An 11,407-nucleotide genomic window follows, 5' to 3' on the forward strand; every position below is an offset into this window, starting at 1 on the left:
GATGGACCCCTGGGTGGGGCAGTTTTTGGATGGTGTGAAGACGCTATTCTTACTAAATGAACCTTCTTCAGGCTACTAAAGAAAGGAGCTCAGAGCCCAGTGTCTCCAATGGCCATTGTTCTCTGGTCTGGGGTGTTGATCATGTGCCCGTGCGGAGCCAGGCATCATTCCTGGGGTGTAAATTGGGTTGTATATAACCTGACAGCTCTAACGAGTAGATGCACATCTCTTTTTCTTCTTCTCAATTTAGTCACTGACTTTCAAAGGAAAAAATCCCTATCATATAGGGAGCTGCATTTCAGGGAAATATTAACAACATAGAAATGCCACCTGTCTTCCTTCCATGGAAAGATGCTATGTTTAGAGAAAAATAGACTTAACCACGAAGTCCAGCTTGAGTGATCCTGTAGAGCTGCTAGCTTGAGTCTTGTCATTCATTCATTAAACACTGCATACAGGGCAGCAGAGCTGATTGTCCCCAGTCTCTCAGGAGAAACATAGCCTGCACAGCAAGGGGATTGTAGCTACCCTCAACAGAACTAACTGCTCATAGACAGACAACTTCCAGGTATTCTTTCTAGAGGCATCTACTGGGGAAAGTCCAGGGTAGCTCATTGCTTAGGATCAAGGTCTGTCTGTAAAAGAAAAGACTGTATGACCAAGAAAGCTGAATATCAAGTCATTGGGTTCCAAGTAGTGGGATTGGCTCAGTAGAGGGATACCTGCCCAACACATATGAAGCTAGGTGTATCCCCAGCAGGGAAGAAAGGGAGGGAGGGAGGGAGAGGGGGAAGGAAGGAAGGAAGGAAGGAAGGAAGGAAGGAAGGAAGGAAGGAAGGAAGGAAGGAAGGAAGGAAGGAATTAACAACCACAACCCCAAACCCTACTTCTACCCTTACCCTGACCCTGACCCTGACCCTGACCCTAACCCCTAACCCTGACCCTGACCCTAACCCTGACCCTGACCCTGACCCTGACCCTGACCCTGACCCTGACCCTAACCCTTAAGCTTACACTTACTCTTACACTTACCCCTTACTCCTAGTCCCACTCCTAACCCTGCCCCAAGCACAGGCCTGGAAGGTATACATCAGATCTGGGGAAATGGTTCAAGGGATAAAGTGTTTGCTATTTAAGCATGAGGACTTGAGTTCAAAGTCCCAGCATCCATTTAAAAAGCACAGTACCAACTGTATATCTGTACTACCAATGCTATGGCAGAAATAGGCAGAGACAGAGAGAACCCTAGGACTTGCTAGTCAGCCAATCAGCCAAGCTGGTGAGCTCCAGAGAGGCACCCTATCTCACAACAGAAAGAAGGGAAGTGGCCAAAGAAGACACTGAAGTTATCTTCTGACCCCTACACTTGCCTACACAGAAGGCTGCTCCTGACACACACAAACAAATCTTATTTCTACCCCATCAAAAATGTATGCATGTTCAAGGGTTATTGTTGTTGTTGTTGTTTAATCTAAAAATATACCCTAACTAGACCTGAGATGTATAGTTTCAAATACCTCAGCTGAATGGAAAGAATTTAAAATCTAAAACAGTAGTTGGTAAGCTTTTTCTGGAAAGGCCTCGTATCTGGCTTTCCCAGGTCACAGGGTCCCCACGGCAGGCACTGCCCTTTATCCAAGTGTCAAAGGAACCTCGTGTGGCTGGAGAACTGAGCAGCATGGCTCTGTCTCAATAAGGCTTTATTTAGAGAAACAGATATTTAGATATTACATAAATCTCTATGAATTTTTCTTCCTCTCCTTTCATCTTTTCTCTTGTTCCCCCTTCCCTCTCCTTTCCCTTACCTTCTGTATTTAAAAATGTAAGAACCATTCCAAGTTCACAGGCCATACAAACACAACAGAGGATGGATAATTGAGCCTGTGAGCTGGAGTTAACTGATCCGTCGCTCTAAATTGTAGTCCTTTTATCTCGCTTTGACTGTTTTCTGTAAAGAGTGCTCCTGGCCTCCTTTCTCTAGGTCTTTGGCAGGAAGCAAAGGGGGGGTGTGTGTGTGAGATTTTCACTACTTAACGAGTGTGAGAAGTCTTAACTAGAGACCTTGAACTTGGCACATGGCCAGTCCCCAGTTACTGAATTTGTTGAATGAAGCATGTTCAGTTTGTAGAAACTATAGCTTGTAGTCCATTCTCTGCTCCTTTCTTCTGACCTGAGTTTGGGATTAGGTCTGAGGTTTTTAACAATCGTAAGCCTACTTAAAAAGTTGCTGCAGTTCTGTGGAGACCCGTTGAAAGTCCCCACATTCAGCGGGGTCCGATGAAACTTCTCCATCAGCCATCTCAGAACCCGGCTGCAAATAGTCTTTCTTTTTGAGAGCACCCTGACAGGGTGGAATGTGGACTGGAAACAAACCCATCTGTCCCGCAGATCATGGGAGTGCGGCCACACAGACTGACAGCCAGGGTGGAGGAAGACCAGAGCTTTCCTGGCAAGCTTTCACCGGCCCTTGTGAGCTCCAGCCTGCTAGCGCGCGTTAGCCGAAAGCAGATATGCACAGGGCGTTTCATTGGTCAGAGCTGTCTAGCGGCTTTTTGTAGCTGCAGCTGTCTAAAGAAAAACTTGGCTGCCAAGAGAAGGGAAGGCCAGACGGTTCACACAAGGTCAGCTTATCTCTTCCCATGAACTTCACCCCGGAGTGCAGAGGTGAGCTGTGACAGACAGCAAGCCCCTGGTAACATACCATTTTCTAAAGCAGGCTCGAGATTGGTAACACTTTGGAATTCTCAGGGCTACTGTACAAACATGAGGTTATATGGTTCAGCATACAAAAGCTGGGACCAGCGTTGTACATGTGTAATGCCACCACTGTGGGTAAGTATGCGGACAAAGACAGAAGGATTCCCCCAGTGCCCGTTGGCCAGACAGCCTAGCAGAACTTACCTACAGGTGCAGTAAGAGACTATCTCAAAAAAATAAATAAAATTTAGAGCAATCAGGGAAGTCCCCTGCTGCCAACCTCTGTTTCCACATACCTGCCAGCATATACTCACACCCCAGGAACACACCCATGAACTACACACATTAAAAAGAACAATAATCAAACACTAAGAAAAACAGTCTCAAGAGAGTAGTATATGCTTGAATTGTCAAATAAGATACATCATTTTCCTCCTCCTCCTCCTCCTCCTCTCCTTTTCTTCTTCATCTTCTTCCTCCTCCTCCTCCTCCTCCTCCTCCTCCTCCTCCTCCTCTGCTCTTTGATCTTTTAGAACGGGATTCCTCTGTATAGCTCTAGCTGTCCTAGACCTCGCTCTGCAGACCAAGCAGTCCTTGAACTCACAGACATCTGCCTGTCTCTGCCTCCCAGGTATGGGAGTAAAGGTGTGCGCCACCAATGCGCACTTTGATGCTTCATTTTGTATGTGTGCCTCTTGTAGGCCACCTCAGGAAAGATTCTCCACACGCAGAGTTGGCCATAGTTGGTTTACTGAACATCAGGCATATTATTAGCTTTGACATGTGAATTGTTTTAGTTCTGCAGCAACTAGCCTTTGATACTACTCATTAATGCAAGGTCTTTCTCACCGTGTGCAAGTGAATAGTTTTAACTTGTAACTATTACCTCAACAAGCATCAACAAAAATAAGACACAGACTGTTGGAGAAGGCTTTTATATATTTAACATCGGATCCAAGGCTTAATTCTAAGATACCATAGAGTCTAATGGTCTTTTAAATTAGTGGCCTCACTCAAAAGTCAGAGGCTCAGTAGTTAAGAATTCTTGCTTCTCTTCCAGAGGGCCTGTGTTCGATTCCCACCATCCACACGACAACTCACAATCATTTATAACTCCAGATGCAGGGAATTAGACACCTTTTTCTGGCCCCCGGGGGCACTGCATTAATGTAGTATACAGATATGCAAGCAAAATACCCATAAATATTAAAATTTTAAAATATTTAAATCAAAGTTAGTCTTCCACAAGCTGGCAAGTCTCGAATCTGTCCCTTCCCAAAGGCCTTTCTTGCCTGAGGCACTGCATGTCTACACTCAACAGCTCACATGTGGCCTGACTCGCCTTCTGCGGAATGGGTATCAAAACCCTGCAAACCATAGGGGACACCTTCACTGAAGCACAAGGATTGGAGGTTATCTGTGCAGTTGAGAGAGGCTGGACGTGCTGACAGTGTTCATAGGAAGAGACTGATACCAAGGCAGTCCTGAACAAGAGCCACTCCACTGTGTCACTCACGGCCCCGCCTCTCTCATTGTCACTCAAGGCCCCCGCCTCTCCCCTGCATCACTCCCAGTCCCCTCAGGTTCTTCTTTGGGCCTCCCGGTTTGCTCAGCAAGCACATCCCCGAAGGGCTGACTTGCCTATTTCTCCTATTTGTCACTAGAAATGCTCACCTCTTCTTACAGGTTTGGGAGGTTTTTTGTTTGTCTGCTTGCTTGCTTTTTGTTTTATTTTGTTTTATTATGAGACAGGACCTCTCTACTTAGCCCTGGCTATCCTAAAACTCACTATGTAGACAAGGTTGACTTTGAACTCACAAAGATGGGCCTCCCCCTACCTCCCAAAAAAGTGTGTACCACTCCAACCAACATTCTCACTAGACATGATAAAGAAGTATTGGGTCGGTAGTGCCGAAAGCCAATGGTTGAGATATAGACAGTTAAGTGAACAGTGCCCACGATAGTGAGAAATATGGACCATGTGTGTTGATATTTTGACACAGGGTGGACAAATGAATGTGCTATCATTAAAGGGTTAGGAAACCGTCTTATCTAAAAAATAATATTTTCTCACTTGTATTATTTTCCGTAGCACAGCACAAATAATCTCCTTTCACTTCCTGATATGTGTTCGGGTTAAAAAAAAAATTGTATGTGTCACCACTCAGGAAGTGAGCAGAGGTGGTGTTTCTGTTTGAAAACAATTGAATAGCCTCCGAGCTGTCAATCAAGGCAGCTATAGGAGCTAATGTTAGGTGGAGTGGGCCCAGCACAGAGTAAAACCAAAAAGTTCTCATGTGGTCATTATGGGTCAACATTAGTCAGCTAGCAGATATTGCCTCTCATGTATGCTAGCTTTCTTCATGTCCCAGTCTCTTGAGTGTTCAGCCCTTCGTGTGTGTGGAATATGTGTACATGTGCATAAAGAGCCCAGAGGTCTATATCAAGTGTCTTTCTATATTGCTCTCCACTTTTGAGACAGTCTCAAATCTGAACCTCACAGATTAACTAGACTGGCCATTGGATCCCCCAAATCCTCTTGCCCCCTCTTCCCAACTGGGATCGCAGACACATACCACCTTTGCCTGACTTGTTACATGGGTGGTAGGGATCTGAACTTAGGTCCCATCCCTACACAGCAAACAATTTAATTTCTGAGTTACCTCCCAAGCCTATCCTGAGATGCTTTCATTTACACCTTTTTAAAAAAGAAATCCTTGAGCTGTTATAGAAAAGTAATACCCATTTCTTGTGAAAGTCATTGTTAAAAACCAATCAACCAACAAACCAAATGCCTGTTGAATCAACGTAAAGAAAATCCAAACTTCCACGTGAGAGTCTAATCTGACTTAACAGAAGCTATCACGGCACTGCACTGAACAAGCTATTGGGGACAATAACTTGATCTTATTTTGGTCTGGGGACATTTTTATCATAAGGGAAGTTATTTTAGACACCCCCCCCCCACTGACCCATCTCTTTATACTATTCTTGAGAACCACCTCATTATCACCTTCAGTTAGTTCCTGGAACTTTCTAGAAATGTAATACATTTTAAAATAATTATTTTCATATTGGTCATGTACTGGTCACGGAAGTACACGCATGCCTGTAACCACAGCATCGGGGAAGGCTGAACCTGAAGGACCGCACTCTATGCAAAGTCTGCCTAAACCACAGAGTGTTCCAGGCCAACATGGGCTACAGTAGTACTCTGTCTCATAACAAAAATTATTCTAATATGATATGATAATAATTGATGACGTTTTTCAAAGTTGAAACACTGTAAATCATTATTGCCAAAACCCACACCAACTCTGACATAAAGAACCATCAGTACAAGATGGCAAGAGCACCCATGAGAGAGGCTATGAGGCTATAAAGCTGTCTTTTCCTCTCTTCGTCTCAATTCCATCCTGTTTTTTTTTTTCCCCCTCTCCTTTTTCATGGTCAATAAATGAATAGAATGCAGTTGGTAAGTGTGAAGCTAAGAGCCATTGCTTTGGAATGGCCATTAGAACCGTATAGAACAAACTATACTGAGATATATCCTATTTGAGAATTGTTTGAGCGTCTTCCCTAGTCTAGCTGTTTTTATTTGTGATCTATCTGATAAAGTTATTTTTATGTGTGGGAGGGGAGAAAGTCATCTTGGGCAAGTAAATACATCTATACCATAGAACTTTTTGGTAACAAGCTTTATTAAAATGGAATCACTGAAGCTCTGCTGCCCTGGGCTGTCTACTGGGACCTGGAAATACCTTTGTTACAGAAGTCGAGATGCTGATGTTAATCACTAAAGCAAGTCCTTGCAACATAAGCTGTGTTAGTACTTGTAAGCCAACTGAAAAAGACTCTGAGCCACACTTTGTTTATCTGGTGGACTCGAAATTTAGCAAATGCCACACACTTCAGAGGTAAGGAAAGATAGGGGGCACTAATGGGCTCGGCATTCCAGAAAAACACAGTTCCAGTGAGGGAAAGAAAGGAGATTTTAACTGGCTGTCTGGAAGTTAGCTTACATGGTAATTACTACTTTTTGTGCTACTCTGACCAAAATACTTTATACAAACGACTGAAAAGTGGACAGATTCATCTGGACTCACAGTTTCAGAGGGTTCAATCTATGGTAGTTTGGCTTCAGGTCCTGGTACGGAACATGATGGTGGTGGGCTTGTGTGGTAGGCGGAAGTATCCACATCGTGGCTTAAAGGAAGCAGAACACAGACAGGAAGTAGTCTGGAATAACTTACCTCTAAAACCCTCCCCCAAGAGGCAACCTACTTCCTTCAGCTAAACCCCACTCCCAAAGTTTCCAGACATCCAAAATAGCAAGTCTCAGCTAGGGACCGAGCATTTAAAACACAAGCCTGTGGGGACATTTCAGGTTCAAGCCGTAGCAACATCTGCGCACAATTAACTGCCCATCTGTGTGAGAGGATCTGGGCTGATGGGTCTCGGTCAGTGACTGGGAAGAAACCTTAAGTGGGTCCGATAGATAGCATCTGTAGGGTTCTACTTAGATTTCTTTTCAAATAGAAAATCCTGCTCTTAGGAACAGAGCCACGTATCACTCCATCAGTAGAGACAAATCGCAGCCCTTCATTAACGCAAGAGGCTGATTTCCAAAGAAGAGTTTCAGCTGAAATATTCCCATGACCTTCCCGAAGCCATGTGTTCTTAGGTCTCTGGGGGAGTAATTAAAAGCAAAGAGCATAATGACCTCTTAATATTTTATTTTGTATGAGCAGTGGGGCTGCATGGTCACTAGGCTAGAGAGAAAGGAACTTTGGTGAACAGAAAGCAGTATTCTCTTGGTGTTTTTCTCCTGTTCTTCCCACTTTGGAAGTCTGGTCTGCCCCCTTTGGAAGTGTTACTGGAAGTTAATGTGTAAACTAAAATGGGCTTGCTGAGCTCTGAAAAGTCCGGCTTGGAGGTTCTTCTAGCAAGCCAGAGAATGCAAGGCATCGACTGGAGCAAGCAATTTAGAAGTTCCTAGAAAAGAAAAAAAATCTTGTAAAAATCTTTAAAGCATGATATATGCATTCATATACAAAGGCTACCTTTCAAATGATGACAAGGTTGTCTTTTTGTCCAGTCGAGACAGGATAAAGTGTTGGTAACTCTAAGACAACACTCTTATATTGGTTACTCTTTCATCTCTATGACAAAACACCATGACCAAAATCAACTTAAGAAAGAGTAATTTACTTTGATTTATGGTTCCAGAGAGACAGAGTTCATCCTGGCAGGAAGGTATGACTTGGCAACAGGAAGCTGACCGATCACATTTTCATCTACACAAGGAAGCAGAAAAAGGGAACAGGAAGTGGGCCACCTTAAAGCCCACCCCCAGTGATGTACTTCCTCCAGCAAGGCTGTACTTCCTAAATACCCCATACCTGCCCAAAACAGTGCCATTATCTGGTGACCAATTGTTCGACAAAATGAGCCTATGGGAGACATTTCTTACTCAAACCACAACTACGATTCAAAGTTGTAGATTCCTGAAGCCATAGCTTTTGGTTTACACACATGATTAACATCTAACTAAGCAAGATCAGTTATTATAAGTCCTTATTAGACCTTTGATCCTTCGGTGTTTGTTTTCATACAAATGGATATTTAGGTGAGGGGCAGAGGAAGTTGTTACAGGGTCTCACTCTGCAGCCCAAGTTGCCCTGAAACTGGGGATCCCCCTGTCTCAGCCTCCTGAGTGCTAGTATTACCAACAGGCACTGTCACACGTGACTCCTACAACTGCTGAATTGCCATAAAGGAGAAAATAGCTATCATTCTCCTCTAGCAAGAAAAATGGATTTACTGAGACTTTTTAGAAAAGAAGTGAAAAAAAAAAACTACAAAACAGACATTTATGTTGGAAATAGTTCACATTTAGGATTCAGCTTTCATAATTTGGGGCCAGCTCTGTCACACTTAAAAGATTTCAGCTCCTCTCATGGCTACTTTCTAATTGGGCGGGGAGGGGGAGAGATGTCATCTGTTAAACTTGAAGCATACCTCTCAATGAATTGAAATTAATATGACTCATATATGCTTATTGTAAAAGAAAGAGTGTGTGTGGAGTTTTCTCATGATTTCAAAATGACCAGAAGAGCCATGGATAATTGAGAAGCAGCGGGACTCTGTTACGCCAGCAATGGCTTTCAAAGGGAACAGAATCCGAGTCTGAAGTGAAATGTTCACTCACACAGAAAAGTTATAAGCGTTTCAAAAAAGCTTTGTGCAGAGAGGTCCATTTGAGCTGTTGAGGGTATGATTTACATTTCAAAGTGTAAAAGTACATTGATTTATTTTTGCAAGTTAATACCATTCAAATCCTGTGGGAACCACTCAGATATAAAGTAAGGAGGGAACGTGGTGTGTGACAGCTTCTCTCCTTTGTTAAATATGGATTTAATCTTGGTATCACATTTTCAGTGAGCTCTGACCAGCACAGAGGTTCATGGCATGACACCGTGTCAAATTTTCAGAGTTGAGATCCCCAAGTTTAAAGGCTGACATTGCAGAGAAGGAATCAATTGCTTTCTCTCACGGTTTGAGTGGAATTATTTGCCTGACATCATAGGCTAAGAAATCCTAACTTGGTTTGCATTTTATGCATTTACAACCAAATGAGAAGTTTTCAGAGATGTCCTTGTCGCCTAGTAAAATTAAACACACAGAGGAATAAACACTCATATAATCGGGTGATAAGCATCAGAAATGGAGGATGGATAATTCATGAATGTGTCAATAGCATGATGTATTAGTCCATGGTACATATCCAAAAGTCAGAATCCCATGGAGAAAAATAACCTCTGAGTCCCCAGATGTTTTCCTGGATCTACAGATGTCAAAAGCAATGACAGAATTTTCACATATCTGTGAATCCCATGTGGAAGACCTCAGTGACATCCTCTAATCTGTCAGCTACCCTGAGCCTGGCTCCACACCTGGGCAAAGAATGTGCTGGGAAGGAAATGGACACATGGTGCCTTTTCCTGTATCTGTATTTCATATATTTCATATATTTTCCTGTATTTCATATATCACAATCTCGGTGTTGCCTTGTGTTACCAGAGAGCAAAGTAGGGCGAAGAAAGGAAGAAGAAAGAAGTAAAGAGAAGGCCGGGCAATAGTGGCGCACGCCTTTAATCCCAGCACTTGGGAGGCAGAGGCAGGCGGATTTCTGAGTTCAAGGCCAGCCTGGTCTACAAAGCGAGTTCCAGGACAGCCAGGGCTATACAGAGAAACCTTGTCTCAAAAAAAAAAAAAAAAGAAAAAAAAGAAGAAGAAGAAGGAAGAGGAGGAGGAGAAATAGTAGTAGTAATAGTAGTAGTAGTAGTAGTAGTAGTAAAGAGAAAAGTTGGTCTGTAACTTGATTTCTCATCTACCATGAAGTTTTCTAGGTTGGTTGTACCAAAGGGAAAAATGCTGACCAGCAATGAATATCTGAAATTTGATGGTCCTGAGGCTTCCAGATTCAAAATCTCTCAATTTGAAATTTCTCAGATTTCAGACAAGTGATTAGGTGCTGGTCTCAGGTGGGAATTCACACCCTGGCCTGGCAGGATTCGCATCAAAGAGCTCACTCTCCCTGAACAAAAAACACAGAAGCTGACAGAGTGGTGCTGTGTGTCTATAATGCCAGCATTTGGGAGGTACAGGGAAGAAGATCAAGGGTTAATTCAAGATCAGGGACTGGAGAGATGCCTCCACAGTTGAGAATTGCAGAGAACCCAGGTTCAATTTCCAGGATCCTCAAGGCAGTTACAGATGGTTATCTGTAACTCCAGTTCCTGAGATTGAATGCCTTCTTTGTCCTCCAGGGGCATCAGGCACACATGTGGTACACAGACATATATGTAGGCAAATGATCTATACATATAAAATGAAGATAAATAATTTTTGTAAATTCAAGATGAACTTTGGCAACATAGGGAGTTTGAGGCCAACCTAAACTACGTTAGACTGGACCCTGTGGGGTGGGATGGGAAATGGGGGAGAAGGAGGAGGAGGAAAGGGAGGGAAGGAAGGAGGGAGGGAAGGATAAAGAAATAAAAAGGAGGATTGGGGAAGGAAGAGGAGGAGAAAGAAGAGGGAAAATAAATGTTCATGCTGGGTGAAAGAGATAGTAAAACATACCCTTGAGTTAAAAGATTGGCTGGCCATTAAACAGGTTAAAAATCATTTGTTTCCTGGAGCCTTGTGGTTTTTGGAAATATGTGCAAAGGATTGTACACCCCTACTTTACTGAAACACATTCTCTTCCCAGAGAACCGTAGCTTCATAATATGCCCATCAAATATCAAGGATTTAGTTTGGTACTAGCAGAGCATTCCAATCTCCCGATTTCTGAGTTTCTGCTTATTCTCTTACCCTACACTAGATTTGTTTTTCTTTCTTTTTTTTTTTTTCCTTTTTCTTTTTATGTTTTTTTTTTTTTTTTCGAGACAGGGTTTCTCTGTGTAGCCCTGGCTGTCCTGGAACTCGCTTTGTAGACCAGGCCGGCCTCGAACTCAGAAATCCACCTGCCTCTGCCTCCCGAGTGCTGGGATTAAAGGCGTGCCCCACCACGCCCGGCTGATTTGTTTTTCAAACAGTGGTTTTAAGGAACATTCTTCAGGGATGGTTCTTCCTCATTAAGCATACTCCAGAGATTCCAAGCTGTTTCTTCGATGTATGGACAGCTCATTTCACCAAAGGG

At 43.2% G+C, this 11,407-nt stretch overlaps 1 protein-coding gene across 4 annotated transcripts in view; it reads left to right on the forward strand.

Annotated features, from left to right (window-relative positions):
* Frmd4a (FERM domain containing 4A) overlaps positions 1–11,407 on the forward strand; it is a 307,939-nt gene that overhangs the window by 209,562 nt on the left and 86,970 nt on the right. The window lies entirely within an intron of this gene.

Source organism: Mus pahari, chromosome 16 (assembly GCF_900095145.1).
Source record: "Mus pahari chromosome 16, PAHARI_EIJ_v1.1, whole genome shotgun sequence".
NCBI lineage: Eukaryota > Metazoa > Chordata > Mammalia > Rodentia > Muridae > Mus > Mus pahari.